The 13450-nt window shown below is 46.4% G+C and overlaps 1 non-coding gene across 1 annotated transcript; it reads right to left on the bottom strand.

Annotated features, from left to right (window-relative positions):
• Positions 1–1970: 1970 nt before the first annotated feature.
• Trnat-ugu lies at positions 1971–2044 on the bottom strand. Its single transcript has one exon. It is a non-coding gene; the product is annotated as a tRNA-Thr (tRNA).
• Between the last annotated feature and the right edge of the window lie 11406 nt (positions 2045–13450).

The raw sequence follows: 13450 nt of genomic DNA, 5'->3' as shown, positions 1-13450 counted from the left end.
AGCCTATACCTGATGTTATTCTATCTGTACAATGAGCAAGCAGTAAGGGAAACCAAAGAAAAATTTGAAGTAGGAATAAAAGTTCAGGGAGAAGAAATAAAAACTATGAGTTCTGCGGACGACATTGTGATTCTGTAAGACAGCATAGGACTTGGAAGAGCAATTGAACGGAATGGACACTGTCTTGATAGGAGGATATGAGATGAACATCAGCAAAATCTAAACAATGGTAATGGAATCTAGTTGAATTAAATCAGGTGGAGGTGAGAGATTTAGATTAGTAGACGAGTTTCATTATTTGGGCAGCAAAATAACTGATGAGGGCTGAAATAGAGAGGGTATAAAATGTAGACTGGCAATGGCAAGAAAATCGTTTCTTAAGAAGAGAAATTTGTTAACATCGAATATAGATATAAATGCTAGGAATCCTTTCTGACATTATTTGTATGGAATGTAGCCAATATGGAAGTGAAACGTGGACAAGAAGAGAATAGAAGCTTTTGAAATGTGGTACCACAGAAGAATGTTGACGATTAACTAATGAAAATGTTCTGAAAGAAATCAGAAGAAAAGAAATTTGTGGCACAACCTGAGTAGAAGAAGGGACCAGTTAACAGGATATATTTTGACAGATCAAGGCCTCACCAATGTAGTATTTGAAGAAAGTCAGAAGGATAAAAATCGGAGACCAAGAGATGAATACAGTAAGCAGATTCAGAAGAATGTAGGTTGCAATAGTTATTCGGAGATAAAGTACAATTTTTATGAATAGCAAGGGTAAATACCCATTAGTGACATAATGGCAATCACAGTACACAATGGACAAAACAAAACGTTGTTAGCGAAAGGTCAGTACTAGTGATACCAAAAATAGCAGAATTAAATTACACAAGGCCAGACCAATGCCTAGATTCCACACAACAATGATTAAAATCCTTGGTGTAGTGAATGAAATTTAGGAATATAAAGATGTACTCTATGTGATCAAAACTACCCTGACACACCCAAAAACATACGTTTTTCATATTAGGTGAATTGCGTTGCCACCTACTGCCAGGTACTCCGTATCAGCGACCTCAATAGTCATAGACATCGTGAGAGAGCAGAATGGGGCACTTCGTGGAACTCACGGACTTCGAACGTAGTCAGGTGACTGGGTGTCACTTTTGTCATACGTCTGTACGCGAATTTTCCACATTTCTTAACATCCCTAGGTCCACTGTTTCCGATGTGATATTGAAGTGGAAACTTGAAGAGACACGTGCAGCACAAAGGCGTACAGGTAGACCTTGTCTGTTGACTGATAGAGACCGTCAACGTTTGAAGAGGGTCGTAATGTGTAATAGGTAGACATCCATCCAGACCATCACACAGGAATTCCAAACTGCATCATGATCCACTGCAAGTATTATGATAGCTAGGCGGGAGGTGAGAAAACTTGGATTTCATGGTCGAGTTGCCGCTCGTAAGCCAAACACCGCGTCGGTAAATGCCAAACGACGCCTCGCTTGGTGTAAGAAGCGTAAACATTTGACAACTGAACAGTGTAAAAACGTTGTGTGGAGTGACGAATGACGGTACGGTGGCAATCCGATGGCAGGGTGTAGGTAAGGCGAATGCCCGGTGAATGTCATCTGCCATCGTGTGTAGTGCCAACAGTAAAATGCGGAGGTGGTGGTGTTATGGTGTGGTCGTGTTTTTCATGGAGGGGGGCTTGTACCTCTTGTTGTTTTGCGTGGCACTATCACTGCACAGGCCTACACTGATATTTTAAGCACCTTCTTGCTTCTCACTGTTGAAGAGCAATTCGGGGAAGGTGACTGCATCTTTCAACACCATCTAGCACCTTTTCATAACGCACCGCCTGTGGCGGAGCTGTTACACGACAATAATATCCCTTTACAATGAAATGAACACCCTTAGCTGCTTACAGGCGTTGACATACCTCAACGGGGACAGATGCAAATGTGTGCCCCGACCGGGACTCGAACCCGGGATCTCCTGCTTACATGGCAGACGCTCTATCCATCTGAGCCACCGAGGACACAGTGGACAGCGCGACTGCAGGGATTTATTTCGGGCACGCCTCCTGCGAAACCCACATTCTCAATGTATTGTCCCGCACTACATTCGTAGTGCCCCCGCCCATTATACTCATTACTCGCGGCGCGTTGCCGATTTCCGTAAGAGTTCGGGCACTGTTTGTGCATTCGCACAGAAGAAGAAGATGGTCAAGTGGCCGGTGAGCCTTAACTATATATATACTAAGATGGTATCTGTTCTTTCGGACATGTGCGAAAGAACAGTTTTTTTTTTCTTCTTGATTGTGATTTTGATCACCTTACACAAGGTGGGCTGTCAGTAGCAGAGTACGCCGCTCTTCAGCCTTGAGTTTTACAATAAGTAATACATGTAGGTGGCACAGAGAATACAATCAAAACGGTGGGCAAAAAATGTAGACACTTAAAAAACAAAAAAACATGGAGCCGTTCACGCTGGACGAGAAAACATCACTAACACTAGTTGACACGGCGCACATAACAGGGATGATGGCGACGGTACACGTGAACAGTGGTGGTGTGACGGCGAACAAACACTAAACACAAACGAAGGCACACACACGAGACACTGATGGCGATGATCTCCGGCGCGCGAAAGTCCACGTAGCGTGTGCGAGTCCGGAGACCTGCCAAGAGAGGAGGAGGGGGGTTGGGGTGGGAGAGGGAGAGGGGAGAGCAGAGATGCCATGGGCAGAGGAGATAAAGGAGGAAGGGGAATGGGAAGCCTGGGGGAAGAGAGATGGAGGAAGAGGGATGGGGGGAAAAGGAGAGAGAAGGGAGGGAGGGTGCCTAAAGGAAAGGACACCGGAAGTGGGGGGGGGGCAGGATCAAAGGTGATAGGAGGGGTAGATGGAGGGGAGGAGGACATCATCAGGGAGGGGGAGCTGGCGGAAGCCACCGTGGGAGAGGGGAAGGAGAGTGGAGAGATGGAGACCGGGTGGGGCGTGGGAATACAGGCGCGGCAGTGGGCGGGGGTGGGAGAGGATGAGTGAGACAAGTGGGTGAGGAGGATCGAGTTTGCGGGAGGTGTATGGGATCCGTATCCTCTCAAGGAAAAGGAGGAGGTGGGGAACGGAATGAGATAGTACAGGATCCGCGTGGGGGAGGGGAGACGGATGCGATAGGCGAGGCGGAGAGCATGGCGTTCAAGGATTTGAAGAGATTTATAAAAGGAATGGGTGGCGGAGATCCAGGCCGGATGGGCGTAACAAAGGATAGGGCGGATGAGGGATTTATAGGTGTGGAGGATGGTGGAGGGGTCCAGACCCCACGTACGGCTGGAAAGGAGCTTGAGGAGACGGAGGCGGGAGTGTGCCTTGGCTTGGATTGTCCGGAGATGGGGAGTCCAGGAGAGGCGACGATCGAGGGTGACGCCAAGGTACTTAAGGGTGGGAGTGAGGGCGATTGGACGGCCATAGATGGTGAGATAGAAATCAAGGAGGCGGAAGGAAGGGGTGGTTTTGCCTACAATGATCGCCTGGGTTTTGGGGGGCTGCACCAAGCGGTGAACCGGTCAAGATTGGATTGGAGAAGGTGTTGGGAGCGCTGCAGGGTGGGGGCAATGGCAAGGAAGGCGGTGTCATCGGCAAACTGGAGAAGGTGGATGGGGGGTGACGGCGGCGGCATGTCCGCCGTGTACAAAAGGTACAGAAGGGGGGAGAGGACGGAGCCTTGGGGCACACCGGCGGAGGGGAAAATGCGAAACAACAGATACCATCTTAGTATATAAATAATATCCCTGTAATGGACTGTCCTGCGAAGAGTCCTGACCTGAATCTTACTGAACACCTTTGGGATGTTTTCGAACGCCGAATTCGTGGCAGGCTCACAGACGGACATCGATACCTCTACTCAGTGCAGCACTCCGTGAAGAATGGGCTGCCACTCACCAAGAAACCTCCCAGCACCTTATTGAACGTATGCCTGCGAGAGTGGAAGCTGTCATCGAGGCTAAGGCTGGGCCGACACGATATTGAATTCCAGCATTACCGATGGAGGGCGCCACGAACTTGTAAGTCATTTTCAACCAGGTGTCCGGATACTTTTGATCACATAGTGTATTTAATGACTCCAAGAACAGCAAAATAAATAATGTTGGACCATGGACAACATAATCCATTGAAATCGCACTCTAGCTTCGAGAACTCAAAAATTCGTCGGAGAAAACGTGAAACAGTTAAATAATAACTTGACTCAAAAGCACAGGCCTCATGTTCGCCTAATAACGTGTAAGTAACTACAAGTACGGACACCTTTAGATGAGTCACTTGACAGCGCTTCTCAGCAGCGCTGCCGATGACTGATGTTGCAGGTACAGTACGTGAGCGGTTTCACGCGTAGCCACAGCCACTGAACGGTGGCACGCTGCCAGTCGTCCCGGTGGTGTCCTCTGCCGCGAGTGGCGGCCACAGAAGTGGCTCCACTGGTGACTATGCAAGGAACGTAATAGCAGCGTTCAGACTGCGCCACAGCCGTAGCTGCATCAAAGAGGAGACAATAGCGTTGGATACGGAAACACAGAGACCCAAACATCAATACGCAAGCTTGCCACTGAGACTTAAAAGCGGCCTGCCATATGGGATCTGAAATACGACGATTACAGCAACGAGAGGGATGCGTGGTAGTCCATCAAATGGAAATTCGAAACAAATTTCACAGGCATGTCCGCAACAAAGAAAAACTTAATCGTAAGAAAAGCAATGTTTATTGTCACCATATATCAGTAACACGTGAAGTACTCTAGTAGCTAAAATAGTTAACAAATTAATTGCATGCAGAGTTATATTTCAAGCAAAATCTCAGGTGGATGTTAAACTGGTTTCAAATTTTATGTACATTTAACTCATTTCGATGCCCCATACATTAATAAAGCAATCAGCAAATGTTACTGGTTGCCTGTAGCAGCGTTTTCAGATTGACATGGATCCCCTTGAATGCGAGGTCGCGAGGTCCATCTTTAGTAAGCTTCATTTGAAAGTATTATATTAAGAATTACGACCGGAAAAATATTAGCTGCTATTGATTCACCATCTGCATCAGGAAGGCGACAGAAATTAAGCGTCCGGGAGGTGCAGAGATAAATATTTTACGGGATGTATTACACTGCACAAAATGGACATCGTCGGCATTCAAGTAATGTTCAAAACAAATGGTTAACTTGTACTATGAACACCGACTAAAAATGACCCGCCACAATGATTACAAAGGTTCGCACCACCAAGTTCGAACTCTTTAGGAGATATAAGCCGTGCAGGACTTTCAGCTATGCATCCACTACGAAAAAATGAGTATACTATCATATTGGTGTAACAGGATAATGAGAACTGATCGCCGGCCGGAGTGGCCGTGCGGTTCTAGGCGCTGCAGTCTGGAACCGAGCGACCGCTACGGTCGCAGGTTCGAATCCTGCCTCGGGCATGGTTGTGTGTGATGTCCTTATGTTAGTCAGGTTTAATTAGTTCTAAGTTCTAGGCGACTGATGACCTCAGAAGTTAAGTCGCGTATTGCTCAGAGCCATTTGAGAACTGATCGAATTTGATGGCACGCAACTGAATGCGAAATAGTCTGTTGTGGAGATTATCGTGAAATTTACTGTCCTTTAAGGCGTACCACCAGATTTAGTGATAATACACTCAAGCGCCAAAAAAATTGGTGTACGCATGCGTATTCAAATACAGAGATATGTAAACAGGAAGAATACGCCGCTGCGGTCGGCAACAACTAGAGAAGACAACGTCTGGCGTAGTTGTTAGATCGGTTACTGCTGTTAAATTGGCAGGTTATCAAGATTTAAGTGAGTTTGAACGTGATGTTATAGTCGGCGCACGAGTAATGGGACACAGCATCCCCGAGTTAGCGATGAAGTGGGGATATTCCCGTACGACCATTTCAAGTGTGTGCTATGAATATCAGGAATCCCGAAAAGATCAGATCTCCGACATCGCTACGGCGGAAAAAGATTCTGTAAGAACGGGACCAACGACCACTGAAGAGAATCGTTCAACGTGACTGAAGTGCAAACCGTCCACAGATTGATGCAGTCTTCAATGCTGGGCCATCAACAAGTGTCAGCGTGCGAACCATTCAACGAAACATCGATATGGGCTTTCGGAGCCGAATGTCCACTCGTGTACCCTTGACGACTGTACGACACAAAGCTTTACGCCTCGCCTAGGCCCATCAACACTGACATTTGACTGTTTATGAGTGCCGGCCGGAGTGGCCGAGCGCTTCTAGGCGCTACAGTCTGGAACCCCCGCCCAGCTACGGTCGAAGGTTCGAATCCTGCCTCGGGTGTGGATGTGTGTGATGTCCTTAGGTTAGTTGTGTTTAATTAGTTCTAAGTTCTAGGAGACTGATGACCTCAGCGGTTAAGTCCCATAGTGCTCAGAGCCATTTGAACCATTTTTTGTTTATGAGTGGAAACATGTTGCCTGATCGGACAAGTCTTGTTTCAAATTGTATCAAGCGGATGAATGGTTCAAATGATTCTAAGCACTATGGGTCTTAACATCTGAGGTCATCAGTCAAATGGTTCAAATGGCTCTGAGCACTATGGGACTTAACTGCTGTGGTCATCAGTCCCGTAGAACTTAGAACTACTTAAACCTAACTAACCTAAGGACGTCACACACATCCATGCCCGAGGCAAGATTCGAACCTGCGACCGTAGCGGTCGCGCGGTTCCAGACTGTAGCGCCTAGAACCGCTCGGCCACACGGGCGGGGTTTCGTTTCAAATTGTGTCGAGCGGATGGACGTGTACGGGGATGGAAACAACCTTGTGAATCCATGGACCGTGCATGTCAGCAGGACACTGTTCAAGCTGGTGGAGGCTCTGTAATGGTGTCGGGCTTGTGAAGCTGGAGTGAGAGGGGACCTCTAACATGTCTAGGTACGACTCTGACAGGTGACACGTACATAAGCATCCTGCCTGATCACCTGCATCCATTCGTGTCCATTATGTATTCCTACGGACTTGAGCGATTACAGCAGGACAATGTGACATCTCACACAGCCATAATCGCTACAGAGTGGCTCCAAGAACACTCTTCTGTGTGTAAACACTTCCGATGGCCACCAAATTTCCCCGACATAAACATTATTGAGCACATCTGGGATGGCTTGCAACGTGCTCTTCAGATGAGATCTCCAGCCCCTCATACTCTTGCGGATTAATGTACAGCCCTGCAGGATTCGTGGTGTCAATTGCCTCCAGCAGTACTTCAGACATTAGTCAAGTACATGTCACGTCGTGTTCGGCACTCCTGCGTGCTCACGTGGGTCCTACAAGATATTAGGCAGATGTACCAGTTTCTCTGGCAGTTTGGTGTATGTTTTATAGGCAAGGAAACAATAAACATTCAAAGGCTGAATTTGTTCAGTTTTTCCAGGTGGTATGTATTGCAATGTCACACATTTCAGCAAAGAAAATTTGCTCTAAAGGAGTATGATTTTTATTCGCAGACCAGGATTCATGCAAAAGCAAGTTATTTTGAACAGTTATCGGGCAAAAGCTGTGCTCTTCCACAGTTGTAATTCTCTTAGCCCATTTCCCCATTATTACTTGCTGTATTCCCTGCTGCCTTTACAAGATAACTCACACGACAAATAATCTTAGGGGGCAGAGTACCCCCAACTACTTACAAACCTCCATCCAATTTATCATCCAGATTAACAGTGGGCACAATTGGATACGGATGCGTTAAGGCACTGATGTTACACTACTGGCCATTAAAATTGCTACACCGCGAAGATGACGTGCTACAGATGTGAAATTTAACCGACAGGAAGAAGATGCTGTGATATGCAAAAGATTAGCTTTTCAGAGCATTCACACAAGTTGGCGCCGGTGGCGACACCTACAACGTGCTGACATGAGGAAAGTTTCCAACCGACTTCTCATACACAAACAGCAGTTCACCGCCGTTGCCTGGTGAAACGTTGTTGTGATGCCTCGTGTAAGTCCCCTAGAACTTATAACTACCTAAACCTAACTAACCTAAGGAAATCACACACATCCATGCCCGAGGCAGGATTCGAACGTGCGACAGAAGCGGTCGCGCGGTTCCATACTGAAGCGCCTATAACCAAAAATGTAATCACGTGTCAGTTCTAGTATAACATATTTGTCCAATGAATACCCGTTTATCATCTGTATTTCTTCTTGGTGTAGCTATTTTAATGGCCAGTAGTGTAGTTGATCTTGATACAACTATCTTGGTATCTCTAGTTTCCATGGTGTCTTTCATATGCACTTCATATTCAAATCCTTACTGAACGATGAAACAAGGTTGTTCATCTCAGATACAAATTTTCAGACCGATTCCACAGTTTGCTGTGCATCGTCAAGTTGAAGCTTTGGAATTTCGTTATGTTACGTCTTGCAATTCTGTAGCACTGTCTGAAGTTATGCAACCATTTACTGCTTCCCTTGCAATCACTATAATCTAAGTTGCGCATAATTTACTGTGCATAACGCACTAGGTCACTATCATGCACATCCTGTAAATCGTATCGAGCATGCTTGAAACGTGCAAACACCAGTTTTTGCAGCAAGTGCATATTGTCCTCGCTTGAATATCTTACGCACTACACAGTCATATTGCTGCGGACTTACTCTAAATCTGTTCATAATTGTTTTTTGTATGCTAAGGATGTTTAGTACCCTCTCCTTGGACAACCACTGCCGTTTACTACGTTTACTGAAGACGGAATTTGTGGCTCCCTGTCCGAGAAGGATGACGAACTACATGGCTTGACACCCGTTTCAGTATCACTTGCACCTATTAGGCGCGTATCGTCATCATTGTACTCCTCACTCGAGCGTACACGACACCACACATTTAACGACTCATTTTGCAGGAACGCTAATGCTTCATCTGCCACTTGTTTTTCCCTGTGCGAAATTCCTTGTGCTCCTTTCTGAGAAAATGTCAACTTCGGCAACTGTTGTTGTCGATATTATGCAATGTTTGCTTTGTTTGTCGTTGTAATTTTTCTGCTTTGTATCAACACCACTAGCGCAGTAGCATTTTCGTGAGTTACTCGTCGACTAAGCCGTCCAAATACGCCCCGTAGCCTAATGCTGTGCTCACCTCCAGTTCCACTCTCTGTGGTAGACAATATGAGGGGTGTAAAACGTAAACATCGTTGGCCTTTTGCGACCTCGCACTCAAAGCGTTCCTTGTGAGCCGCCTACGGCCAGCTTGTAGCAAATCATTTTTGATGGTTTTGCTGCGTCTTTTACCTCCTTGGCTGGTTAGACTACTGTCTCGAAATTTAGCGCCAGAGGGTTACTTGTGCAGAACGGGAGGCTATTTTGGGGGCGTGCGCGTTGCCCTTGGGGAGAGGCACACCGCGAGGTGCCGCAAGTGACGAGGGGTGTGGTGACAGGAGCCGGAGCAGTGGGCTGTGGTGTGTTCAATATGGCTGTCACGTGAGTTATAGCGTGGGCCGGTTCGCGACTGCTAGAGGCACGTGTGCCTCGAAGGGCTCTGTCAACATCCCGAAAAACAAGCTAAAGGGCCGCGTGGAATTCTGGTACTCTTGGGCACAGTCTTGTGGAGCCCGCAATAAGTTGGAGACATTGTGACGGACTGTTACGGGAGTCTTGTCAGTTGTTCTCGCCTCTGGTAGTGTGTGACCGCGGTGTTATTTCTAGTTGACCTTGAGAGCTCAGCAATTGAGCGGGGCTCTCATCTTCCGGGTTCTCCAGAAATCGGTGAGAGTTATTGTGCTTATTGTACTGTTCCCGCTCCTTGGTTACTTCTGAAACTACCATAACGTGTTTACTACGTTGTCAAGTTTTGAATAATGTTATGATCTCAAGTTGCTCATGTATTGTTAATTTTGAGATCAGTAGCTGTTGTGTGTAACAGATACCACTAATTCGGCACTTGTTTAGCATAAGTGTGTCTCTCTTTTTGTTTTATATATGTGGATAACTTGTGCTAACAGATTTATATTTCAGGTGTTTCTGTCTATATGTTCTATTCTGTTTAATGCACTGTGAACGCCACATTGATGACTGATGTTTAAAAAGCGCGCGGAGCAGTCCTCTGACAGTGGGGCTTTGTATCTGTGTGTTATTATTTGTAAGCAGGCTCTCAAGTTAAGTAATCTGGCTTTTTAATTTGCCATCCCGTTTTAAATTAATCGATCGTAATTACTACTTCGCTATTCAAGTTCTGTGTATTGTGGGGACTTAGTTACAGAAAGTTGTTATTTAGTTCCAAGTTGTTATTACTCGTTTTTGAATTGTCTGATGTGATTGCCTTGTAAGAGAATAAATCGGCTCCTATAGGTAGATACCATTCTGAACAGGCTGTGTGCTTTAACTATCAAGAGTTGTTCACTCATTGAAGTTATGAAACTAGTGTTATTTTTTATTTTTTTATTTTAAATCTGTTCACTGCTCTGAACTTTGGCATAACGCCATTTACAAGGTTTAATAACTAGCATTATAGTTGCAAGTTCATAAAGCACAGTTACTATGCTCAACTCAGAGTTTCACTTGTATACCAAGTGGATCTGTCGTTTCTTCCTTGTTATCTAAAGTCTTTGAATCTCGTTTGAGTTTTGACACCTTCTCTTTCGCCGAGCTATATTCGCTGTGTAAAATTTGTGGTTATAACTTCTTTTTATGTGGATCACCATCAGATTGTTAAACTGTCATTTCTTGTAGCATGACGTCAACAGAAATCGTGATATGAAGTACAGAGCATGTGCTATTCATTCTGCGAAAGTTAAAAAGAGGTCTTTTGGTTTTAATGTTGAAATTTGAATTTCTGTGTAATAAATTATTTTAAGCAAAATGTATAATATAATTTCGTACCAGGACCTTGGAACTTCCTCCCTGCAGCTATCACTTATCAGGTAGAGTATGATCTACTAGCATTTCATCCTATAGTCCAGCAACATGAAGTGTATCCTTGAACTTATACCCACCTCTTTCTCTGATGAATTTATGCAGAAAGCGTTGAGTTTCTATTTTAATTTCTGCCCAACTTTGTTGAACATTTGATGAAACATCGTCAAACTACCGTTCAGTATTTTACACACAGACGCCCCTTTGGAGCGCCACTCACGCGTGGTAGCAGCGCCAGCGGAAGCGCTGCTTGCGAACCACTGAGCAGCGCTGCAAAGTGGCCCCGTGTGAAGCCGGCCTGGAAGTCTGCTAAAGGCAGTACTGACACTTGGTCAGTTGACACAGAATCACCGCCCACGCACGCCTGTAGCACTAGTGGCGGTTCAACTTCCTGTCAGTACACAGTCGACCATGTAGTTGGCAGACTTAGAAACAATCTTCCACCGGCCATTTGAAATCGCTGTGCGCCAGACTCCACACACAGCACACGTCAGTGTCTGTGCTCTCGTCGTAGAGACTCTCAAGTTGCCAAGACAACTCATGCCGGCCTGTCGTGCTCTCCTTTGGCTCCCCTCTTGTGTCGTCGACTGCCAACCACCACTCGGCTCCGCAGGTGCACGCTGCAAGCGCAGGCTGTTCGTGTGCTCCTTTACGGACTGACTTCCGTCACCGCGGCCGCTAGTTTCTTGATTCTGGATCACACTGGAACGGCTCCGCACTTGATACCAGCGTTCTACTGGGAAAGCAAGAAGACTGCTGCAGCCTTGCCACTACCTACCAAGGTGGGACGGAACTAGCTCTGCGTCGCGAAACAGAGATCTTGCGAAACTCAGCTCGCTGTGTCCCTCCATGAAATCCACAGCGCTGTAGTCATCGGCGATCAGGTTGACGTCGTGTTCCTTGACTTGAGGAAGGCAGCTGACACTGTCCCGCACTGCCGTCTAGTGGAAAAAATACGAGCTTACCGAGTATCGGATCGGATTTGCGACTGTATTCAGGACTTTCTTGCAGACAGAACTCAACAAGTCGCTCTTAATGGAACAAAGTCGTCAGATGTCAAGGTATTTTCCAGAGTAACCCAAAGAAGTGTGATAGGACCGTTACTGTTTACAAAGTACACTATTGACCATTAAAATTGCTACACCACGAAGATGACGTGCTAAGAAAGGAATTTAACCGACAGGAAGAAGATGCTGTGATATGCAAATGATTAGCGTTTCAGAGTATTCACACAAGGTTGACGCCGGTGGCGACACCTACAACGTGCTGACATGAGGAAAGTTTCCAACCAATTTCTCATACACAAACAGCAGCTGACCGGCGTTGCCTGGTGAAACGTTGTTGAGATGCCTCGTGTAAGGAGGTGAAATGCGTACCATAACGTTTCCGATAAAGGTTGGATTGTAGCCTATCGCGATTGCGGTTTATCGTATCACGACATTGCTGCTCGCGTTGGTCGAGATCCAATGACTGTTAGCAGAATATGGAATCGATGGGTTCAGGAGGGTAATACGGAACGCCGTGCTGGATCCCAACGGCCTCGTATCACTAGCAGTCGAGATGACAGGCATCTTATACGCATGGCTGTAACAGATCGTACAGCCATGTCTCGATCCGTGAGTCAACAGATGGGGACGTTTGCAAGACAACAACGATCTGTACGAACAGTTCGACGACGTTTGCAGCAGCATGGACTATCAGCTCGGAGACCACGGCTGCGGTTACCCTTGACGCTCCATCACAGAAAGGAGCGCCTGCGATGGTGTACCCAACGACGAACCTGGGTGCACGAATGGCAAAACGCCATTTTTTCGGATGAATCCAGGTTCTGTTTACAGCATCATGATGGTCGCATCCGTGTTTGGCGACATAGCAATGAACGCACATTGGAAGCGTGCATTCGTCATCGCCATACTGGCGTATCACCCGGCGTGATGGTGTAGGCTGCGATTGGTTACACGTCTCGGTCACCTCTTGTTCGCATTGACGGCACTTTGAACAGTGGACATTACATTTCAGATGTGTTACGACCCGTGACTCTACCCTTCATTCGATCCCTGCGAAACCCTACATTTCAGCAGGATAATGCACGAGCGCATGCTGCAGGTCCTGTACGTGCCTTTCTGGATACAGAAAATGTTCGACTGCTGCCCTGGCCAGCACATTCTCCAGATATCTCACCAATTGAAATCGTCTGGTCATTGGTGGCCGAGCATCTGGCTCGTGACAATACGCCAGTCACTACTCTTGATGAACTGTTGTATCGTGTTCAAGCTGCATGCGCAGCTGTACCTGTACACGCCATCCAAGTTCTGTTTGACTCAATGCCCAGGCATATCAAGGCCGTTATTACGGCCACAGGTGGTTGTTGTGGGCACTGATTTCTCAGGATCTATGCACCCAGATTGCGTGAAAAAGTGATCACATGCCAGTTCTGGTATAATATATTTGTCCAATGAATACCCGTTTATCATCTGCGTGTCTTCCTGGTGTAGCAATTTTAATGGCCAGTAGTGTATATA

This window comes from Schistocerca piceifrons, chromosome 4, assembly GCF_021461385.2.
Source record: "Schistocerca piceifrons isolate TAMUIC-IGC-003096 chromosome 4, iqSchPice1.1, whole genome shotgun sequence".
NCBI lineage: Eukaryota > Metazoa > Arthropoda > Insecta > Orthoptera > Acrididae > Schistocerca > Schistocerca piceifrons.
Note: the sequence above shows the minus strand (reverse complement) of the source record. Positions and strands in the feature narration are given on the sequence as shown.